Below are 22,455 nucleotides of genomic sequence, written 5' to 3'. Positions count from 1 at the left end.
GTTGTGACAATTTTCTTCCACTATTTGATCTCAGGAAGTGGGTCTGGCCCACGAAAGCTCATCATCTAATAAACCATCTTGTTAGTCTTTAAAGTGCTACATAGTCCTGTATTTCACTCTTAATTTTGTTATTGTTGCTAATGCAATGGCTTTTCTCATCACAGTCTCAGTTCAGCTGTTGATTATCATGTTTCTTCAGGAAGGGAAATCTTTAAAAAAATGAAGGGTAACAGTAGAATTAAAAATTAGGAGAAGCTCTGTTTAGAACAGGGAGCTAGAAATCAGAGCTATTTCCTGCTTTGCTGTTAAGTTACTTGTAGCTTATCTTCTTTGCCTCCATTTTCTCAATAAAATGGGGCTCATATTTACTTACCTCTCAAAAGGTTTGTGAAACTTAATCAATAAATGTTAGCACAAAGGGCATTGATAACCATAAATTAAATATTTGGAGGTTTGAGTACAAAATACAGTTTATATAGTAAAATATAGCAGTTTAATAAGAAAAAACCCCAAGTCTGACAAAACGTATCAAACAGCACGGGGAAAAGAGAGAGGGAAACAGGTGAACTGTAATAAAAATTGGAAAGGCTGCAGTTGACATTCTTAAGGGAAAGGACAGAAAACAGAACTCAGGAAATAGGAGGGGAGGGGCAAAATAAAATTCTGTGGAATGATATGTCAGAGCAGATGAGTGAGCTTTTTATATCTGTACACTCACCATTAGGAAGGGGCTGATTTTAACCATTTAAAACCCAGAGTATCCAAAACTTGTAGAAGCTAAGGTGCTGAGAATTTGTTTAGAACTGGCCAATTTCTTTAAAACTAATCACAGAAATTGAAAATTGTTTAGATTTGGGTAGAAGGCTCTTCCTATGTTGCATGTAGATCAACTATATGTCAAATTGTTGTATCCATGTCAATCCCAGGATATTAGAGAGACAAGGTGTGTGAGGTAATATCTGTTATTTGACTAGCTTCTGTTGGTAAGAGAGACAAGCTTTTGAGCTTACATAGAGCTCTTCTATACAAGCTTGTCTCTCTCAACAGAAATTGGTCTGATAAAAGATAATATCTTAGGGTATGTCTACACTACAGCGCTAATTCGAACTAACTTAGTTCGAATTAGTTAATTCGAACTAAGCTAATTCGAACTAGCGCATCTAGAACTAAAAACTAGTTCGAATTAGCGTTTTGCTAATTCGAACTAGCGCGTCCACACTGATTGGATGCAGGGGGGCATTTAAGGGCAGCTGAAACCGGTTCTGGCAGGGCATCAGGTCAGTAGTTGCTTTGTGTGGCTGCTGTCTGAGGCTATCTGAGGCTCGAGCTTAAAGGGACCCCCCCTGGACAGTCGGTTCTCAGCTTTTCCTGCTTCCTTGCCAACCTCGCCGAGGGACAGCAAAGCGTTGGTCTCTGTGCCCGTCTGTGTCGGTGCTTCCCTTCGGGGGGGCCGCCGCAGGTGGCAACATGGAGCCACAGCTCGCCCTGCACCTTCTGGTGCACTTTCTGGACTTGCTGCTGCAAGCCTGCCAGCAATGGCTCGAGGCTGCCTGGCACCACCTGGTGCACGTCAGCCCCCTGCCTCTCCACCTGGCTGCCCTGGGGGCCGTGGAGGAGCCGCGGCGGTGCCCCGGCACCAGCGTGCCCCACCGCATCTGGCGTCTGAACACCAGCACCGACTGGTGGGACCGCATCGTCCTGGAGCGCTGGGAGGACCGACAGTGGACCCAGAACTTCAGGATGAGGAGGGACACCTTCCTGGAGCTCTGCGAGTGGCTCGCCCCTGCCCTGCGCAGAAGGGACACTCGCATGAGGCCCGCCATCCCCCTCCAGAAGCGGGTGGCCATCGCCCTCTGGAAGCTCTCCACGCCGGACAGCTACCGATCCGTCGGGAACCAGTTCGGCATGGGGAGATCCACCGACGGTGCTCATGCAGGTATGGCACTCGTCAGCCACTGTGCCGGGAGGGGAGGAGGGCTGCGAGGAGGGGATGGGCCGCCCCAGGGACAAAGGGGGGGGCGGGAGAAGGCAAAAGCGCCCCGCACCGGAGGGGTCAGTCTGTCCCGGCCGTACTACACGCCGCCAGGGGGGTTGCTACCGGGAGTGGGGCGCGGGGCACTGCCAGGGCACGAATGCTCCCAGCCACCCGGGCGCCCCACTAATTGGTGCTTTGCTGTGTCTCTCTCCGCAGGTGGTCAAGGCCATCAACCGGGTGCTGCTCCGCAGGGTGTCCGCCTCGCCGACCCGGTCGCCGTCATCCGGGGATTCGGCGCCCTCGGCTTCCCCAACTGCGGGGGGGGGGCCATCGACGGGACGCACATCCCCATCCGTGCCCCGGAACACCAGGCGTCCTGGTACGTGAACCGCAAGGGGTACTTCTCCGTGATCCTGCAGGCCGTGTGTGACCACTGGGGCCAGTTCACGGACATTAATGTGGGCTGGTCCAGCAAAGCACACGACGCCCGGGTGTACCGCAACTCCTCCGTGTGCCAGCGGCTGCAGGCCAGGACCTTCTTCCCCGACCGCCACATCAGGGTCAGGGACGTGGACATGCCCGTGTGCCTGGTGGGGGATGCCGCCTACCCACTGCAGCCGTGGCTGATGAAGCCCTACACGGGGCACCTCAATCCCTCCCGCCAGGCCTTCAATGCCAGGCTGACCAGGGCCTGCATCGTGGTGGAGGGGGCCTTCGGGCGACTGAAAGTCCACTTTCGATGCCTCCTCACCCGTCTGGACCTGGCCGAGCACAACATCCCTCCCGTGGTGGCAGCATGTTGTGTGCTCCACAATTTGTGTGAGCGAAAGGGGGAGGCTTTCCTGCCAGCCTGGATGGCTGAGGCTGACTGCATGGCTGGACACTATGGTCAGCCCTGCACCGCCGCCATCCGGGAAGCCCAGCGGGGGGCCGTCCAGATCTGGGAAGCCCTGCGGGAGAGCTTCCTGGTGGAGGAGGAGGACTGACCTCTCCCTGCATGCCCCACTGGGGCTTTCTTCCACGCTACCCCCATTCCCCTTTCCCCTCCCTACCTACTGTAAAATAAAGACACCTGTTTTTCAAACAAAACCGTATGTTTATTTAACATAAGTGGGGTGGGGGGAGGGTGGGAGACGGGAGGGGGAAACCTGGGATGAGGGAGCTGGAAGGGGAGGGAAGGAAGGAAGGGAAAGGAAAGCTCAGTGGTGGGAGTCCGGCTGCCTCTCCCGTCTCGCCACACTGTGGGTCTGGGGGCGTCGGTGGGAAATGGTTGTGGGGGGGGGGCAGGAGGGACAGGGGGTGTGGAGGAAGCAGGAGCAGAAGCAGGAGGGGGAGCAGGGGGAGCAGTGGGAGGAGGAAATGGGAAGTGGTTGAGCAGGCTCTGGAGGTGGCCTCGCAGGGCACGGCCCTGCTCCTCCAGGGTCTCCAAACTCCTCCGGCACAGCCTCAGGTCCTCCTGGACCCAGTGGTCCTGGGTGCAGAGCTGGTGGTCCATGAACCGGAGGTGCCGCCTTTGGTACTCCTCCTCATTCCTGGCTCTCCTGCTTGCCCGGGCACGGGCAGCTGCTGCAGGTGGTGTGGTGCGCCCTGCAGGCCCAGGTGCTGCAGCTGTGGTGCAACAAGACCAGCGGTCAATTACCTCAGGGGCCCAGGTGTGTGAAACCCAGCTCCCCTCTGCAAGGCCAGGGCCCCTGCAGGATCCCCAGCTGCTGCTCCTTGGTGGGCAAGGCCCAGGCGCACAGTCCCGGGGCTCCCTCTCGCCCTAGCCCCCCGTACACATAAGGGGAACACGATAGTACTCACATGTGGACGCCTTCCCGGCCTCGGATGACACAGGCGAGCGGCTCTGTGGGGTGCCTCGGGGGTCCCGGGTCCTGGGCAGGCTGGCGGCAGGATCCTGGCTCTCAGAGCCCTCCTTCTCCTCCTCCGTCTCCTGGAGCGGGCCCTCGGCCCCGGGGTCTATCACATCCCGGAGGGCAGGGACGGCATGAGCCCCCAGGAGGCGGTCCAGGGCATGGAAGTGGGGGCAGGCCTCCGGGTCGGCCCCTGGCTGGCAAGCCCGGGAGTAGGACTGCCGCAGGTCTTTAATCTTGCAGCGCACCTGCTCCCGGCTGCGCTGGTGGCCCCTGGCGGCCAGGCTGGCAGCCATGCGGCCGTAGACGGCCGCGTTCCTGTGGCTAGTGCGGAGATCGTGGACATTGGAGGCTTCCCCCCAAACCTCGATGAGGTCCACGATCTCCGCACTTGACCAAGCAGGCACCTGCCTCTTGCAGCCCCGGGCAGGCTCCTGGGAGCTGCCAGCCTGGTCCCGGGAAGAGGAGGAGGGCTGGGTGACAGCGGGTGGCTGGCTCGTGCCGTGCCAGGTGCAGGGTCTGCTGGCACGGGTGCTGGCAGCCTTGCAACTGGCACAAACTGTGGAGCCAGCCCGTGGCCCTTTAAGGGCTCCGGGGCCGGGAGGGGGGCAATAGAGTTTCCCTGGTGTTGGCCAGAGTGGCCACCAGGGAAACCTGGGAAGCCTTAGCCTCCCACTAGTTCGAATTAAGGGTCTACACAGCCCTTAATTCGAACTAGCTAGTTCGAACTAGGCTTAATCCTCATAAAATGAGGTTTACCTAGTTCGAACTAAGCGCTCCGTTAGTTCGAATTAAGTTTGAACTAACGGAGCGCTAGTGTAGCGCCTAGGAAAGTTAGTTCGAACTAACGTCTGTTAGTTCGAACTAACTTTGTAGTGTAGACATACCCTTACACAATTTGTCTCTCTAACTTTATGTAATTTCCACTAGTCTCTGGAACTCTCTCATAAGTTTGCAATGATCTACACATTACTTTCCTCACCATGGAACAGAAACTGTTATGCCACTCACTTCCAGAAAAGATTGCCATTTTCAGTAAACTCTGCTCTGCTGTCCTGCTCACCTATTGTTGGAGAAAGGACATTGTTGTCAGTCCTTTCATTGGAACCAAATAATGTAACTTTTTACATTACTGGGAGAAGTTTAAAAATGTATTCCCTGGAAGAAAAGTCCATCCATAGGCTTGCTATAAATGTTTCTCATCTGCGTAAAAAAGGGCTATCCTTTTGCTCGAGCCTACAAAGAAGTTGTATTGCTTAGTTTTCAACATCGGCTATTTCTATAGCAACAGACTGCAATATAAACAGAGGATTATAACCTTCAGTTAAGGATCAAGAAAAGGAAGAAATAAGACTTCAAGAAAGAAATGCCTACAACAAAAGCAGAAAATATGGACAGTTACTAATATGATAGATAGCTTTTTAATATACGTGTTGTTTCTTGCTCCGAACATGAGTCCTACAGCAAGAATTCTTCTTTAACAGGGCTCTTCCATTCAAAAAATTAAAACTCATACCTCATTTATGCTGGAGACATATTAGAGTCACAGTCTAATTTCTCAGGCAACTGTTAACAGACGGCATCGCTAACATTTGGAAAAGGTCATGGCATAGCATTGTCTGCACTCCATTAGTGCCTCCACTACAGGCCAAACATCTTGAAATCAGGCCTTGGCAGGTAAATAAAGGACAAATTATTTTCAAACTATATTTGTTCTAGAAAGTATTTATTCTATGCACTTTCTGTTTCAGATATAGAATTTTAAACAATATTTTACAAAAATATTTTGGTTCACCACTAAGAACCCTTATTTCTGAATTTTCTGTTTCCCCGCCATTCAGGCTATGTCTAGATTGCAAGCCTCTTTCAAAAAAGAGCGTCTAGTCTACAATCAATACTTCCGAAAAAGCAAGCCATTTTTTAAAAGAGAGCACCCAAGCAGTCTGGACGCTCTCTTTCAAAAAAGCACAGTTTGCATTACATAGCACCTTTTTTCAAAAGAGCACTTTTGAAAAAAGGCGTTATTCCTCGTAAAATAAGGTTTTCCACGGTTGAAAAAACTGCCGCGTTCTTTCAATTTACTTTTGAAAGAAAGCGGCAGCAGTCTAGATGCAGGGGAAGTTTTTTAAAAAAAAAGGCCACTTTTTTCGAAAAAACACCCTCCGTGTTTTAACCATATCACTGTCAAAACTGATTGTTAAGGAAGACCAAAGATACAACATGCAATTTTAAAGAATCTATTGCATTGTGGGCTAGATTCACCATTACCTCTTACCTGTCCAATAATTTGCACCAGTACAGACTATAAAATTCTGAATTTGGAGTAGTAGCAATTTACTCCCATTTGCACTTGTGTGTGTGATGACAGAAAGTGCAGGGAAATGGGAAACAAACCAACTGAGCTTAATGACTTATTTCTGTTTCTACCTATCTATTCCTACCCCTCTCCACAGCTGGGTCACCCAGCTTACTTGGTCTGAGGAAGCCAAGTGAGCAAAGACCCTGGAAAGAAGAAGCCAGTCACAGGGTACCTTCTTTCTTGGATCCCAGCCAGAGAATGTAAGATTTTTTACTCCCATCACTCCAATTTACCCCACCCACAACACAACCTTCCAAACAGGCTAAAGAAAGTCAGAGATGGCAGGAAAGGGACCAGTCTGCATAGGAGTAAGGAGTTGGCTAGCAAAGCTAGAGGCATGATTTAAATGTCAAAAAAATCTGAGAAGTGGCAAAGGAAGAAGTGGGGAGCTGTGACAGCAGCTAGTATGGTGAGGAACAGTAAAACCAGATCACATGAAAATCTCCAAGCTCCTAACATAATCCACACGGATGCTGGGAGAAAGCAGGCAGAAGACAAAGTTTGGGTAAGTGATCCAGAACCAAAGAGCAATAAGGTCAGGAAAACCTACCAGTTACATCTGAGGTAAGAAGGAGATCTGAAAGCCACTACAAAGGTACAAAAAGGGGACCTGTTGTTGAAAGCAGGCTTATACAATCACCAAGCTTGGCTAGCCAAGAAGGAGATGACAAAAAAGCCCCCTTAAACAACCAAGTGAATGATGCCAAAAGCACTACATGTGACAGGAAACAAAAGGATCTTCTGATGTCCCCGCCTCATCCCCTTCCTCCTCCAAAAAAGTGCCACTTACCTTCAAAACAGAGATGGACTTGAATGGATCATTGCCTGACAAGATTCAAGTCACAGAATTATATTGTGCCTGATTATTCCCCTGTAATACTCCTCTGCCTGGAGCACCTTCTCTTTTCTGAAAGCTCTGTTGACAGGTCTCTTTTCAGTTCATATGAACAGAAGTGGAGGGCGGGGGGTTGGTTTGGGTTTTTTTTTTTTAACTTGCCATGCACAGTCTCAAATGCATCTCTCCTGCTGCACTTGCTTTGGAAAGCATGAGAGGAAGGAGACATACAGGAACACAAATGAAACCAGACAGCTATAGCAGCAGCAATGACAGACTGCAGAAGTTAACATTGACCATCCCCTGGAGTTACTATTTTATTTGTAAAACTGTTAAAACTATCCAACTCTTTAATCATAAATAAGGCAGTAAGTTCAAACTCAAACCCATTTACTGAACAACCTTTTGATGGACTTGCACTATTCATCTCTGCCCCTATATTAAAAGCTAAGTCCCATTGCCAACAGAAAAGAACAGAAAGAGCTTTTATGTTCCAATTCATTCTCTAAGAAGAAAAAACAGCCCCAGTATCTAATCTCTCTCCTCCCCCACACATTACCCTACCCCTGCCCAGCATTCTTTCCCACACCCCAGATATGAAAACAGATAGCAAAGTCTACAACATGCTGTTTCCTGATAGTGAGTCATTGCTCTGAGTCAGCCTTTGTGTTCTAGGGAACCTGGAAGTCTTTGAAATGCATTGTTGATTTTGGCAAAATTATTTCTCATTGCTTTGAGGGAGAAATGATTTGCACCCCTCATTCTAGTTCTGGCATTACCTTTGAGATGAACAGGGTAAAAAAGGATGGTCTAGGAGTTTCTTGTATCGTATGTACAGTTTAGAAAAAATGGAATCTCTGTCATCTAGTACACAGTTGCATCAAAAGGCAATAATTGATTAGCAAGGGTCTCCACAGAACATTTGCGCTGAGGTCTAAGGGTTCACGCTGTGGTTGCACATATCCCCACCTGCCATCTGCACTTTATCCATGACAGAGAACAGTGTCCCTACTGGCTGCTATGTATGACCTTGGACACAGTTTCTATAGTACTAACTGATCCCATCTGTTCCCTCTCCCTCCACAACTTGTAAGAGGAGAGATGTCCGCCTCCTGGGTTGTTCAGTCTGCTTCCCCACATTAGCAGCCAAATCCAAATTATTGTTGCAGTTAAACAAATAGGACGAGATCCAGTCCTGGTATAAGTGAGTGCTCCTCCAATTGGAGGAGGAAATGCAGTTGTTTAGCACCTCTGAAAAATCAAACCATTTCCACATACACGCCTTTCTATTTATTTAGGAGTCTATCTTTATAGGATCGATATCTGACATTGTCTTTAGCCGCTAGCTGACAGCTTGTGATACCTTTGCTTTAATCAGGGCATTAATAATGCAATCTCTGGTGTATCAAACTCTCAGAGTTCACGTGTGTTCCTTGGCTTGTCCTCCTCTCTTCTCCCAAAATTAGACTTCTATCTTTATAAAGAAGAATTTCCTCCTTTCTTGGCAGAGAGTGGTATCAATGTTTTTGTTAGCATGTTTAAACATTACATCAGCCTTTCATCACAAACATTCATACAAGTCACCTACCTCCAGTGTTCTCTATAAGCTGTACAGCCACTCAGAAGAGATTCAGATGTCTCCCAGCTGATTAGCAGAGTACCCACAGGTAGTGTTTTGCTTCTACTGGTGGTGCACATTTGCACGTGCCTCACTGCAATACAAAATGTATTCTGCACATGGATGGTAAGATTAGCAGGAACATTGCTTACCTCTGCAACTTTATTCATATTACAATATCTTTGTAATATAATTCAATAATTCAATACTCCAATAAGATTTTTAATTTCCACCTGCAATTATGAATACTTGAGACTTCTTTTGAACTCTCTTTGTTTTTCCAAGTGCGTCCCCTCCCTGTGCATGTGTTTGGATAAACACCTTTGCTCAAGCCAGGTTCATTAGCATTATAATTATTTTTTCCCTCCAGGACTTCTCTCTCTAAGTTCCTTTCTAAACTCGCTATTCTTTTTTTTTGCACAGGTACATTAGAATAGAATAAGAATATATGGGGGAATGGTATCCTAAAGTTAGTCTACAGCATTCTTTTTAAAGAATCCATTTAAAAATCCTTTAAAGATTTTCTTTGTTTTTAATTGATATTTCCAGGTAAAAGGAGAAAAAAAACCAAGAACCTGAAACATGACAATAAAAATGAGAACTAAAAAACTTGAAAGACTAAAATGGTTTTTTAAAAAGCTATAACAAAAGGTTTACTTCAGAGGGTGGCTCAAGCACCATCACCAGGGCAACAGTTCCTTCAAGTACAGTTAATGTAGGTCCTGATGCCACATGCTTACATACCTCCATGCTTCACAGTGCACACTGTGGGGAGTGTAATTTACTTCAGCACTACTCCCTGCACATTCAAGTTAAAAGCACCTACAGACATGCAGGGATATACGCCATGATAGCAGCACTCAGTAATAGGCTCTGTCTTTGCTGACAAAGGTGTGTTGTAACCATGAGGGAAGTTAGTTAGCCCACTGTAAAATCAGAGAGGAGACAATGCAACTGTCGTTTTGCTGTGAGGTAAATGAGGTGGGGGATAAAGTAACTCTCTCACCTGGCTACTTCATGGTAAAAATTACAGTATACCTCATCTGCATGCAGTTTTTTATCACAGATAACTCTGGTGTGTTTGTTACCTCACCATAAGCCTTCTCGCGCTGCCCCCCCCCCCCCCCCCCACCACCACCACCTTTGTGGCAATGAAGACAAAAACTCATCTACTTTTATATAACAATAGCACTTGTTGCTCAGTCCCATAGCCTCTCAGTGTGCCAGGCAACCCATGATGCTTGCAATGACTGCTAATATCATGGGAGAGCCCTGTTCATATGAGTGTCACATGACTTTCCCTAATCGCCCGCTCTACTAGCTATCATTGCAATTAGGATGGCATATCTCCTCCCCTTCCCCAGATAAACAGTGTGAGCATGTTGTGACTGCAGCCACTCCCAACAGCATTGAAAGGAAAAGGTCATCGTGTGCTTCACATTAGAGCAGACCAGCCCATGTATCTGCTCTGTAAATAGCAGTCTATTATATTAACTCTTTCCGAGACGCAATCATACTGGCAACCCTGACTATAACATGCTCACCAAGAGGTTCTCCATCTATGAAATACAGAAGGCATTTAAACTCGACCTTACTGAATTTCAGGGCATGCAAAAAGAGTCCAATGGGGAAAAAATAGTTCACCAGCATGTTCTAAACTGACCTTTGAAAACTCACTCAACTCTCCTGCTCACCAGCCCAGGAAGTGTACACTTTTCCCATAAGTTTCTTCATGTGTGATTTAATTAATGAACATCCAGACCTCAGCATTATTGGCCTCTGAGGAGGAAAACAACAACTCATGGCTGACTTGTCTCATGGCTGTTATCAGGCAGCCATGAGCTAGGATTGCTCTAACGGAGGAAACGGTATTAATTACAATAAAAAAAACCCCACCTCTAAATTTGAATCTATGTCACTGTTATGTCCTGGGGAGTTACTCCACTTTCAGACCAGTTACCTGTGCTGCTGCAGTCACTGTAATACCATTAAGTGGGCAAGGCTACACTGAAAGTACTGCACCTGCACTGCTGTGGCACTTCAGCATAGTCACTGCATACACAGACAGGAGGAGTTCTCCCTTTGGTGTAAGTAATCTGCCTCCCCAAAAAGCAGTTAACTAGATTGACCTAGCACTGTCTACACCAGGGATTAGATTGGGATGGCTACCTCTCTCCGGAGTGTGGCTATTTCATAGCCCCAAGGTTAGGTCTGACTGGGAACTAATGATCATAAAACTACATCTCCCACGGACATAGCCACCAATCAGGGAAGTGAAGTACCTGTGCCGATGGGAGCAGCCCTCCTTTCATCATAGGTAGGGTCTTCACTAAGTGCTACCGTGCGGTGCAGTACAGTGCTGTAAGCATAGACAAGCCCTGAAAGATGTAATTATGCTGCTTGAGTTTCCAGTGTAGACCAGCCCTAAGTCACTGATTTACACCAACTGCAGTCTATGAAATTTGTCTCTGGGAGTGTGAAAGCGCCATCGTCATTTTTAATTTTCTATGTAACAGTGAAGGTTTAGATGCCTTCTGAGGCTATTCAAAGGCTGGAAAAGGACATAACAAGGGCCCTACCAAATTCATGGTCCATTTTGGTCCATTTCAGGATCAGAGGATTTTTAAAATGGTAAATGTAATGACTCCAGCTATTTAAATCTGAAGTGTCATGGTGTTGCAATTGTAGGGGTCCTAATCCAAAAAGGAGTTGTGTGAGGGTCACAAGATTGTTGGAGGTGCAGCAATCCTTGCTTGTGCACTGCTGTTGGCGGCGCTGCCTTCAGAGCAGGGCAGCTGGAGAACGATGGCTGCTGGCGGGGAATCCAGCTGTGAAGGCAGAACTACCACCACCACCAGCACAGAAGTAAGGCTGCCTGGTATAGTATTGCCACCCTTATTTCTACACGGCTGCCTGAGGACAGGTGACCTTAGCAGCTGCCACTCTCCAGGTGTCCAGAACTGAAAGCAGCAGTACAGAAGTAAGGGTGACATGGGTATGGTACTACCCCCCCTTACCTCTGCACTGCTGCTGTCGGAGTGCTACCTTCAGAGCTGGCCACCTGGCCAACATTACAACCACCACTCTCCAGCTGCCCAGCTCTAAAGGCAGCACTCTGGCAGCAGCAGCGCAGAGGTAAGGGGGGCAGTACTGTGACCTCCTAAAATAACTTTTTGGTCGCCTTGCAGCTTCTTTTTGGATCAGGACCCCCCCCAATCTGAGAAATGCTGGGCTGCCCCCCTCCCCGAAATGTATATAGTATAGGATAAAGGCACACAAAAGGCCAGATTTCACAGTCCGTGATGCATTTTGCATGGCTGTGAATTTGTTAGGACCCTAGAGGTAATACTAGAGAGTATCTGAAGAAAAGGCATCAAGCTCTGCTAGTTTGGGGAGTGTGAGATGGATAGAATGGTAAGTCAATATTCCATACCATTTGAACTATCTACTGAGACCTTACATATCTTATTTTACGTAATGGCCTATAAAACCTAGATCAACTACTCATCCTGCTTGGTATTTTGATGGGGCCCCCAGAGTGTTTTCAGTTATTTACAAAAATAACGTGCCAATTGGGTATAGTGTGATGCACTTCTGCTTTATAGACTCTGCATGAAATTTAATACAATGTCTTGGAGAGGGAGAGAATTTGCATCTCTACATAACATAAGAACATAAGAACGGCCGTACTGGGTCAGACCAAAGGTCCATCTAGCCCAGTATCCTGTCTACCGACAGTGGCCAATACCAGGTACCCCAGAGAGGGTTGACCGAAGACAATGATCAAGCGATTTGTCTCCTGCCATCCCTCTCCAGCCTCTGACAAACAGAGGCCAAGGACACCATTTTATCCCCTGGCTAATAGCCTTTTATGGACCTAACCTCCATGAATTTATCCAGCTTCTCTTTAAACTCTATTATAGTCCTAACCTTCACCGCCTCCTCTGGCAAGGAGTTCCACAGGTTGACAACACGCTGTGTGAAGAAGAACTTCCTTTTATTAGTTTTAAACCTGCTCCCCATTAATTTCGTTTGGTGTCCTCTAGTTCTTCTATTATGGGAACTAATAAATAACTTTTCTTTATCAGCCCTCTCCACACCACTCATGATTTTATAGACCTCTATCATATCCCCCCTCAGTCTCCTCTTTTCTAAACTGAAAAGTCCCAGTCTCTTTAGCCTCTCCTCATATGGGACCCGTTCCAAACCCCTAATCATTTTAGTTGCCCTTTTCTGAACCCTTTCCAAGGCCAAAATATCTTTTTTTGAGGTGAGGAGACCACATCTGTACACAGTATTCAAGATGTGGGCGTACCATAGTTTTATACAGGGGCAGTAAGATATTCTGGGTCTTATTTTCTATCCCTTTCCTAATAATTCCTAGCATCCTATTTGCCTTTTTGACCGCCGCTGCACACTGTGTGGAAGTTTTCAGAGAACTGTCCACGATAACTCCAAGATCTCTTTCCTGATTTGTCGTAGCCAAATTAGCCCACATCATACTGTACGTATAGTTGGGGTTATTTTTCCCGATGTGCATTACTTTACACTTATCCACATTAAATTTCATTTGCCATTTTGTTGCCCAATCACTCAGTTTGGTGAGATCTTCTTGGAGTCCCTCACAGTCTGCTTCTGTCTTGACTATCCTAAACAGTTTGGTATCATCTGCAAACTTTACTACGTCACTGCTTACCCCTTTCTCCAGATCATTTATGAATAAGTTGAAAAGGATTGGTCCCAGGACTGACCCTTGGGGTACACCACTAGTTACCCCTCTCCAATCTGAAAATTTACCATTTATTCCTACCCTTTGTTACCTGTCTTTTAGCCAGTTCTCAATCCAAGAAAGGACCTTCCCTCTTATCCCATGGCCATGTAATTTACACAAGAGCCTTTGGTGAGGGACCTTGTCAAAGGCTTTCTGAAAATCCAAGTATACTATATCTACTGGATCCCCCTTGTCCGCATGTTTGTTAACCCCTTCAAAGAACTCTAAAAGTATGTCTACACTACCCCGCTAGTTCGAACTAGCGGGGTAATGTAGGCATACCGCACTTGCAAATGAAGCCCGGGATTTGAATTTCCCGGGCTTCATTTGCATAAGCAGGGAGCCGCCATTTTTAAATCCCCGCTTGTTCGAACCCCGTGTAGTGCGGCTACATGGGGCTCGAACTAGGTAGTTCGGACTAGGTTCCTATTCCGAACTACCGGTACACCTCGTGGAACCGCGCTACACAGGGTTCGAACAAGCGGGGATTTAAAAATGGCGGCTCCCCACTTGTGCAAATGAAGCCCGGGAAATTCAAATCCCGGGCTTCATTTGTAAGTGCGGTATGCCTACATTACCCTCCTAGTTCGAACTAGGAGGGTAGTGTAGACATACCCTAATAGATTAGTAAGACAGGATTTCCCTTTACAGAAACCATGTTGACTTTTGTCCAACAAATTATGTTCTTCTACATGCTTCACAATTTTATTCTTTACTATTGTTTCGACTAATTTGCCCGGTACTGAAGTTAGACTTACCGGTCTGTAATTGCCAGGATCGCCTCTAGAGCCCTTTTTAAATATTGGTGTCACGTTGGCTACCTTCCAGTCATTAGGTACGGAAGCCGATTTAAAGGATAGGTTACAAACCACAGATAATAGCTCAGCAATTTCCCATTTAAGTTCTTTTAGAACCCTTGGATGAATGCCATCCGGTCCCGGAGATTTGTTAACATTAAGTTTTTCTATTTGTTCCAAAACCTCCTCTAATGACACTTCAATCCGGGACAGTTCCTCAGATTCATCACCCACAAAGGACGGTGCAGATTCAGGAATCTCCCCAACATCCTCAGCCGTGAAGACTGAAGCAAAGAAATCATTTAGTTTCTCCGCAATGGCTTTATCGTCCTTGATTGCTCCTTTTATAGCTCGATCATCTAGGGGACCCACAGGCTTTTTAGCAGGCTTCCTGCTTCTAATGTACTTAAAAAACATTATTTTATTTCTTTTTGAGTTTTTCGCTAGCTGTTCCTCAAAATCTTTTTTTGCTTTTCTTATTACATGTTTACACTTGATTTGACAGTGTTTATGTTCCTTTCTATTTATCTCACTAGGATTGGACTTCCACTTCTTAAAAGATACCTTTTTGTCCCTCACTGCTTCTTTTACATGGTGGTTAAGCCACGGTGACTCTTTTTTAGGTCTCTTGCTATGTTTTTTAATTTGGGGTATACATTTAAGTTGGGCCTCTATTATGGTGTCTTTAAAAAGTTTCCATGCAGCTTTCAAGGATTTGGCTCTAGTCATTCCCTAAATTAGGGAATGCTTATATTATGTAGTTTGAGTGACAAGGCTGCGTCAACAAAGCCCTGTCACTAAAAGCCAGCATATGTCAACGCTGTTTGTCCACCATTTTGCCAACAAAATACTTCCACCTCCAATGAGTAAGTTTCACTTAGTCAGCATTCACACATGCACTTGCCATGACAAAATCTTGTCATTCATGGAGTCTGGGGGTAAGCAACTGTGAATGACAATACGTTTTGTTGAGCAAGTGCAAGCATAGACCTAACCTTAATCTCACTTATCTGTCCATAGGCCACTAACGACCCCTTCCAGTTGCCTTTCCTCCTTCTCCTCTCCACTTCCTTTCCTCCCTCGTGATTGCAGGGCTGTTAGCTGTCCACTTCATCTTGAAAGATTGGTCAACAACATATGCTAATCAGTTTCACCTTGCATTTAGTTGGTAATGCTCCAAGACCTAAAGAAGAGTTCTGTGTAGCTTGGGTTTTGTCTACACTGGCAGATGTAAAGTGCTGGTAGTCACAGCATGCAGAAACCACTGTTGTTTGTCCACAGTGTCAGCTGCCAGCGCAGTAGCGTGATCACACTTCCAGCCACATCCGGAGCGGTGCACTCTGGGCAGCTATCCCGCAAAGCATCTCTTCTGCCTCTGAGGCTGGAGGAGAGGGAGAGGGGATGTCATGCGGCATCATGGCTCCTGTCCCAGTGCTGCATGATGCATCACTTGGCATCCCAGCAAATCCCTGGGCATCCATCTGCATTTGGCGCCATCTTTCAACAGCTTTTGTGCTACACACTGTGCTGTCTCCTCAGTCTGCAGAAGTGGATCCCAAACTGTTGAAGAAAATGCAGATAGGTCTCACTAATACATCACACATGACAGTCGAATTATTCCTTAAGCTACAAAGTGACAATGAGGAGCCTGACACTGATCTTGCCATGCATAGTAGCTACAACATGAGATTTCTGTGGTATTCACAGGCCACCGTGGAGCACTGCTTTTGGCCTCCGGAAAACAGGCACCAGAGTGGGAGGGGGAGGGATCACATTGTAATGCAAGTCTGGGACGATGAGCAGTGGCTGCAGAACTTTCAGATTAGGAAAGCCACTATCGTGGGACTGTGTGCTGAGCTGGAGTGGAGATGGGACTGGACTTTCTCTTTTTCCCAAATGCTGATGAAGTCCAGCACCTTGGCATGGCTCCAAGCAGCAGGTCTTCTGGTGGATTGAGCAGGCCTGGTCACCTGAAGAAATTCAGTAAGAGCACTCGATGTGTCACTGAGCAAACAGGAAGAAGACTTTCAAAATTCTAAAGGAATATAAAGGGTGGATCACTGAAGGACAGGGTAGTTGAGTTCAAATCGACGATCAAAGAGGCAAGAATGGGCATTGTGGGACAGGTACTGGACGCCTGTCACAGTGCTGTAGTACATCATGGTGTCCATATGGGCACCCTAGCAATGTAGCCATTGTGCAACAAGCTGTTCGCCTTTTGTTGAGGAGGCTTACCTAGAATGCAGCAACTGCAGAGTTAGCACACACTAAGTACCTTGCCAGCGTGGACACCACAGAAGTTACAGTTCTTGGAGCTGATTTACTGCACCTTAACTTGCCAATGTAGACAAGGCTTTAAAAGGTTGTTTCTCTCCAACAGAAGTTAATCCAATAAAAGATATTACCTCCCCCATTTTGTTTCCTTATTTCCTGGGACTGACACAGCTATAACAACACTGCATAAAGCCTAGTGATGACACTTTTAATGCAGAGAGGAGGGAAAATTGGGAATTGCTGCAGAAATAAAAATAGAAGAAAAAAAAGGAGATACTCAAGGGCAGGGAAAGGAAACAAACAAAAACAAAGAAAGTGTGGGGTGGAACACACAGCAGAAAGTGGTGGTCCTGCGTATGATCTTATTTTCCTACTAAGTGACACTGCACACAAGATGAGGCTAAGTAAATAAGCAATGATAATTAAATGTTTAAGATGCCATATAAAGACCAGATTCTTCTCTTGATTTTTGTACCCACCTCTCGCATCATCAGTAGGAGTTTCACTGAGTACTGCGGGGAATATTTAACCCTCATTTTATATCAAAATCCCAACTGAAAATGTAATCCAGACTCCTCCATCAAATGAATTTGCTACCCCTAACCTGGGACTAACACAGGCAGTTGCTAGCATGGGTGTAGATAGAGCTGAGTGAAGCATATCACTTAACTGACAAATTTAGCCCCTATCAGATCAAAATTTTCCTGAGCAGATGGCATTCCTTGAAGTGATCAGTTATTCAAAATTATTACAGATGATTAATTGGAAACACTTTGGGGGGGGGGCATATTTTGCTACTTGTGCTGTATTGGTTAGCTGTGAATGATCAGATTGGCATGTTGAAAAGTCTCAGAGGCGTAGCCATGTTAGTCTGTAATTTAAAAAAAAAAGAGCAGTCCTGTAGCACCTTTGAGACTAACAAAATTATATATTTATAAAGTATCATGAGCTTTTATGGGCAAACCCACTTCCTCATATGATTGGAGAAAGGGTTCCTGTTCCCTTATCAAATGAGTATTTAGATGCAAACACTCATAATTTCAAATAATTTGCCTGGAAATTTGAAATTCTGGGACCATTTGTATGACCAAACCTTGATCGATCACATTTTCAGTCTGCCCATGAATATAGAGGGGTCAGCCACATGGCTGAGACAAATGCATTTAACAGTTAACATTAATGGGCAATGTTTTCTCAGTATTAGCTCAGCTCTACTTAAATATATATCTTGATTTATATTTTTTTGCATCCCCTGAATAATCCTGGAGACCAATGACAGGATGATCTGAATAACTTGGGTATTAACTGGAAACTTCCTCTCTTCTTTTGGATATAACCCACAGGATCCAGAAGTTAAAACAGGCACATCTTGTGAATTAGGACACTCATGATTTCCAAGGGTCTATCAACACGTTTGCAGTGCTCCAACTAAGACAGTTGGAAGTAATCCCATACTTCATGGTGTTTCTCTGGGCTATGTCTAGACTGCAAGCCTCTTTCGAAAGAGCGCGTCTAGACTACAATACGCGGATCGGAAAATCGATCTGCTTTTTCGAAAAAGAGCGTCCTGACTGCTGGACGCTCTTTCGAAATTAAAAGCCACCCGGAACCGCTTCTGCCAGGGCATGGGGGCAGCATTTCCTTCCGGATGCTGCTGCCTGCCTGCCCTTTGTAGAGACGCGTGGTTAAAGGGACACTCCTGAACACCCGTTGCTCTGCTCCTGCAGCTGCCTTTGCTGGCCCTCTAGGAGGTAAGCAAGGCATTGCAGTGCTGGTTTGGAGTGCTCAGCTTCCTGGGACACCCCAGCAGCTTTTTTCTGTGGAGGTTTTTCTGGTTTAGACCCATTTTTTTGGCATAGAGCCAGAGCTGCCCCTGGGCAGGTGATGGCCCCACACCATCATACTGCAAGTGTTGCTGCATCTGCATGACACAGTCATGAGGCTCCTTCCCCATCTGGACCCAAACCAGAGGTACGAAGGGCTCGTCCGTCAAGCAGCTGCACTGCCCTTGCCTCCAAACTTCTTTGTGGACAGGCGTGTTTGGAGGCTTGACACCAGCTCTGACTGGTGGGACCGGCTCGTGATGGAGCTCTGGGATGACCAAGAGTGGCTACGCAACTTCCGGATGTGAAAGACCACTTTCCAGGAGCTGTGTACCTGGCTCGCCCCTGCTCTGCAAAGTCAAGACACCCACCTGCGGCCCGCTATCCCCCTGGAAAAGAGGGTCGCCATTGCCCTCTGGAAGCTGGCAACCCCCGACAGCTACCGCTCCATGGGACTCCAATTTGGAGTGGGCAGGTCTACTGTTGGATCCATCCTGATGGAGGTAAGTCATTGTCTGGGGACAGTCACAGTTTGGGGTGGGGGTAAGGGAGACTGTCAGGAAGGGCCAAGTGGAGTGTGAGTGGGAGGGAGCTCTTCCACTCACCCTGAATTGTTGGCGGGGGGGTTCTGAGGAGGGGATTCCCGGGCTGTTTGTTTGAGAGGGAAGGTGGGTGGTGGGTTCTCCTCCTAAGAGATAAGGCACCCCTTCTAACACTTTGTTGTCTGTCTCGTTCTGCAGGTGGTGAGGGCCATCAATTCGGAGCTGCTCAACAGGCTCATCTGTCTACAAGATCTGGACAGCGTCATGGCTGGCTTTGCTGCCCTTGGCTTCCCGAATTGTGGAGGAGCGCTTGATGGGACACACATTCCTATCCATGCACCGCCCCATCGAGCAGCCCAATTCATTAACAGAAAGAGCTACTTTTCTATGGTCCTCCAGGCCCTGGTCGACCATCGTGGCCAGTTTTCTGACATTTGTGTTGGGTGGTCAGGGCGGGCACATGATGCCCGCATCTTCAGGAACTCGTACCTGTACCGGAGGCTTCAGGCAGGAACATTTTTCCCGCATCACAACTTTGCGGTTGGGGATGTGCACATGCCGGTGTGCATAGTGGCTGATGCCGCCTACCCCCTGATGCCGTGGCTGATGAAGCCCTACACCGGCCACCTGGATGCGAGCAAGGAGCAGTTTAATGCTCACCTTAACCGGGCTCGCAACCAGGTGGAATGTGCGTTCGGACGTTTAAAAGGCAGATTCCGGTGCTTGCTCACACGCCTAGACATGGGGGAGAGCAACATCCCTGAGGTGGTGGCTGCGTGTTGCGTTCTCCATAACCTGGTGGAGAGGAAAGGGGAGGCCTTCCTACCAGGGTGGGGTAGAGGTGCTGATGGCCAGGAGAGGCACTTTGCCCAGCCCCGGACAGCTGCCATCCGCCAGGCTCACCGGTCTGCTGTTTGCATACGGGAGGCCCTACGGGAGCAATTCTCCAGTGGAGGCCACTGACTCTACTGAGGGGCTTCTGCCTGGGGACTGGGCCCTGGCCCAAAAGAAGCTTCCCTCCACAACCCATCTCCTGACCCTGTTTGGAGAAATCATTAACACCAGGGTTTGTCTCAAAATAATAAGTTCTGTTTTATTTTTTTAAATATCTCTCAAAAAATAGTATAACTGTTGCAACATAAAAAAGCTTTTATTCATTTTTGATGTTGAAAAAACTATGTACAATAAACATTTTGTTGAACACTTTGTTTGTGATTTAACTGGGGTGATGGGGGTGCTTGAAACCTGGAGGGGGGAAGGGGACTTGAAACCTGAAGGGGGGGAAGGGGACTTGAAACCTGGAGGGGGGGAAGGGGACTTGAAACCTGGAGGGGGAAAGGGGATCAGGTTGCACGGTGCTTGCCTGATTTCACTCTCCTGCCTGGGCCTCGTGTTCGGGGTCCACCATGGCCACGGGATAGGGTGGTGCACCTGTCGGTTGGCTGGATAGGGTGCTCTTGGGACGGGGAGGCCTGGGGGAGAGGAGGGCCAGGGGGAGAGAGGGGCTGGGGAACTGGGGGGGCTGGGGGAGAGGGAGGTCCAAGGGGGGAAAGGGATGCTGTTGTGGAAGGGGGGTTTGGTGGGGCGAGGTCATGGGGTGCTGGAGGAGCAGGACCAGGCACAGGAGCAGGCAAGCCACAGACCTCCCTGAGAGTGGCAGTCAGGGATGTGTGCTGCAGGACCAGCTCCTCCATGAGCCGGTCACGCCAGCGATCCTCTGCCTCCGCCCTCTCTCTCAGGATGGAGTTGAGCTCCTGCACGGCCTCCACGTGCTGCCTCAGGATGTCCGCATAGACACGCCTGTGTCTGCGGCTCCCATGTCCCCGAGATGGAGATGGAGGTGGGGCTGGGGTGCTGCGGCCCTCTTCCATGGCTGGTCCGGCTGTGGAGGAAAAGAAGAAGACACAATCAGTCCTAAAAAACTGGACTCTGTAGCACTTAAAATACTAACAGGATGGTTTATTAGGGGATGAGCTTTCCTGGGCCAGACCCACTTCCTCAGATCAGAGTAACACGGCTACATTTCTATCACTATCAGTCATGTGTGCAACAGCTGTCCAAAAGGGCATGCCCTCTCCTTGAGACAGGGGAAGCAGACATTCTGAAGGTCACACTGTGTGTGACCTGGGCATCAGCCTGAGCATGACAGGTTTCCCTTGTGCATCACCCACTGTGCACCCACCTACCTCCTCCCCCCCCCCCGGGTGTTACACAACCTCGCTGCACTCACCTGCTGCTTCCTCTCCTGCGCCAGATGACACCTGGGAGGCCTCTGGGGTCTGGGTGACTGGCTCCAGGGTGAGGGTCGCCGTCTCCTCACTGTCCTCCTCCTCTGGCACCATGTCCCCATCTCCAGACTGGTCTGGGTCCTGCTCTGACGCGTCCACCACAGGGTCTGACAAGCCTGACTGGACAAAACGCCGTGGTGTGCGTGCTTCACCACTGCCACCCAGGATCTGGTCCAGCTCACTGTAATAAGGGCAGTAGTAGGGGGCTGCACCAGAACGGGAGCTCTCCTCCCTGGCCTTGACATACCCTTGGCACAGCTCTTTCACTTTAGAGCGCACCTGGTCCTGGGTGCGGGGGTAGTGTCCCTTCTGGGCCAGGGCCTCTGCCATGCGGCTATAAATGTCCGCATTTCGCCGCCTGCTTTTGAGGGCTTGTAAGGCCTCCTCCTCTCCCCAGAGCTCCAGAAGGGTCTTGAGCTCTGGCCCAGACCAGGATGGTGCCTGGCGTTTGGAGCCCCTGGCTGGGTCCCCAGAAGGCTCTCTGGAAGGGCTAGGAGGGTCTTGGGGCTGGGACATGCTGCACCTAAGTAGCCGTGTGCTCTGGCTCCTTTGCTGCAACAAGTGGCTGTGAGGGTGCCTGTCCCTTTAAGAAATGGCTGCAGACAGGAACTAGAGACATGCAACCCATGCCCCAGATTGTCCACCAGGGCTTCTTCCTGGAGGCCAATATTTTCGAAAAAATGGCCTCCCCCCGTCCACACTCACTTATTTTCGACGGATCTCCGTCGAAAAAGGCGTTCTTCCTCGTGGAATGAGGTTTACCGCCGTCGAAAGAAAAGCCGCATTCTTTCGATTTAATTTCGAAAGAACACGGCTGCAGTCTAGACGCAGGTGAAGTTTTTTCGAAAAAAGGCTACTTTTTTCGAAAAAACCCCTGAGTCTGGACACAGCCCTGATGTTTAGAGTTGTCTGATTCTTTGTGCTAAAAATCAGAATGCAACTTTTAAGGCTGCATCCTCAATGGAACTTTTAAGGCTGCATCTGGAAGTTAATAGAGTTGTGCTGATATCAAGCATCTGGCTTCGATTCTGAATTCACTGGTGAAAGGTCATTTCTTACAACAGAAAAGCATTCTTCAGCCTCACTATTCAAGGGTTTCATGTTCTTAAAAAAAGAAACATGAACAGGAATAGAAGACCTACTCCCATTTGTTCAAAACTTACTTTCCCTTTATTGTGCACTTGTTACATACTATTGTTAACAAACAATTGAGATGTTTATAAGGAAAAGACTTTTTGATATATTTTTATCACAAAGGGTCAGATGAAAACACCATTGATTTCAATTCTATCAGAATCTGTAGCAGCACGTCTGTATCCC

General features: G+C 47.9%; 1 long non-coding RNA gene across 2 annotated transcripts in view; it reads right to left on the bottom strand.

The window, feature by feature from the left end:
* Positions 1-3,195: 3,195 nt before the first annotated feature.
* The window catches only part of LOC142830202 (uncharacterized), a 37,490-nt gene continuing 18,230 nt past the window's right edge, over positions 3,196-22,455 (bottom strand). The window contains exons 2-4 of one of the 2 annotated variants that reach the window (XR_012905241.1): positions 15,204-15,768; positions 8,611-8,734; positions 3,196-7,222 (exon numbers count right to left, since the gene is read on the bottom strand). This is a non-coding gene — a long non-coding RNA (uncharacterized LOC142830202). Of the gene's footprint in view, positions 8,735-15,203; positions 15,769-22,455 lie in introns of both variants that reach the window. The other variant, XR_012905240.1, reaches the window with a different exon arrangement.

This window comes from Pelodiscus sinensis, chromosome 7 (assembly GCF_049634645.1).
Source record: "Pelodiscus sinensis isolate JC-2024 chromosome 7, ASM4963464v1, whole genome shotgun sequence".
NCBI lineage: Eukaryota > Metazoa > Chordata > Testudines > Trionychidae > Pelodiscus > Pelodiscus sinensis.
Note: the sequence above shows the minus strand (reverse complement) of the source record. Positions and strands in the feature narration are given on the sequence as shown.